Source organism: Cicer arietinum, chromosome 6 (genome assembly GCF_000331145.2).
Source record: "Cicer arietinum cultivar CDC Frontier isolate Library 1 chromosome 6, Cicar.CDCFrontier_v2.0, whole genome shotgun sequence".
Taxonomy (NCBI): Eukaryota; Viridiplantae; Streptophyta; class Magnoliopsida; order Fabales; family Fabaceae; genus Cicer; species Cicer arietinum.
This window is the reverse complement of record NC_021165.2, coordinates 52065637-52067584: the sequence shown is the minus strand read 5'-3', so window position 1 is coordinate 52067584 and position 1948 is coordinate 52065637.

Below are 1948 nucleotides of genomic sequence, written 5' to 3'. Positions count from 1 at the left end.
GATTTAGCAATCGATTATCGTGTTTCCAATTTTGACAATTTAAAACACTGTGCATCATAAATCGATTATCCAATCGAATTTGTAATGCATTTGGGAGACCTAGGACTAACTACTTACTAACTAGTTTATTCAAGTGATCCATATGAATATGAGCCACTCTCTTATGCCACAGCCAGTTCTCATCAGCATTAGATAATAAGCAACATATATCATTTGCAGGTAAGGAATCAAAATCTATCATGTAAATATTGTTAACTCTTTTACCTGTCAATTTCATACCTTTAACTTCCTTATGCTCAAGTGTGTAAGACATAGAAGTAAAGTGTACCTGGAATCCTTTGTCACACAGCTGACTTATACTTAATATTGTTTCTGATGTCTCCAAAGCCTAGGATTTTCCCTTTGTTATTGTCACCATATTTGACAAAGCCTCCTTCCTTTAAGTTCAGAGACAAGAACATTGACTTGTCTCCAGTCATATGCTTGGAGCATCCACTATCCAGATACCATGATTGATTCCTGGATGCCAAGCATATCTGCAAAAAATGATTCAAGTTTTGGATTTAGGTACCCAATTCAAATTGGGTCCTGGGGGGTTAGTTTCAAATGCTTGTGTCTTAACTCTCCAAATTTGTTTCCATCCTCTGTTGGCAAGTTTTTTTAGTTTGCAATTGAAAACCATATGTCCCTTTTTGCAACAAAAATGACATACAACAGCATGGGATGATTTCAGATTTGGTCTAGTAAAGTTATCATGCATTTGTTTAGATTTAACAAACTTCTGATGCCCTTTAACATGCATGTTTTGTTTATAGCCAAGTCCAGATTTAACATTTAGATTTCTTTGATTTCTAAGAAGTCTATCTAAGTTGTTTTTGCCACTATTAAACTTAGCTACATCACATTTCAGTTCATGAGTTTCCTGTTTCAGATTTTCATTTATGTCTTTAAGAGACTCATGCTTCAAATTAATCTCATCATACAACATGCATTTTTCTTCTGACAGTTTCTTAGTACTAATTAATTGTTTGAGAACACTAACATATTCAGCATGCAATTCATTAAAGGCATCATGCAGTTCATCATAGGATGGATTAGAGGTTGTACTTACTTCACTGTCAGATTCTGAGTCAGTGTTTGCCATGAGACACAAGTTGGCTTCTTCATCTTCAGAATCATCAGATGAATCTTCATCATTGTCATTCCAGGCAATGTAAGCTCTCTTTGTTGAAAGTTGTTGATCCTTTCCTTTAGTCTTCACAGGCTTGTTTTTGTTTTGCAGTTTATAACACTCAGATCTGATGTGGCCTGTTTTACCACATTCATAGCAAGTTATGACTTTGCTATCATTGGTATCACTTTTGCTGAAGCCTTTAGCCTTGGCATTCTGTGGTTTTCTTGACTGGCTTCCTTTCTTTTTCAGAAATTTCTTGAATTTTCTGACCAACATACCTATCTCAGGCTCTTCATCAGATTCACTTTCTGAATCATCAGTATCTGGTTCAGATTTTGCTTTGTGAGTCTGAGCCTTCAGTGAAAGTCCTTTTCTTTTCCTGGTAGATTGTTTTGACTCATTTAATATGTGCAATTCCATCTCATGTTCCCTGAGCTTTCCAAATAATGTTGCAATGGTCATGTTTGCCAGGTCCTTTGATTCAGCAATGGCAGTGATTTTGGGTTGCCATTCTCTTGTCAAGCACCTCATTACTTTTCCTATTTGTTGCTCATTGTCTACAACTTTTCCTAGGGCATGAAGATTGTTGATGATGTGTGTGAACCTTGTCTGCAGGTCACTGATTGATTCATCTTTCTTCATGTTGAACAATTCATACTCATGCATGAGAGTATTTGTTCTGGCCTTTTTGACATTTGTGGTGCCTTCATGTGTTTCCTGAAGAGTATCCCACATTTCCTTTGCAGATTTGCAGTTTGACACCCTAAAGAATTC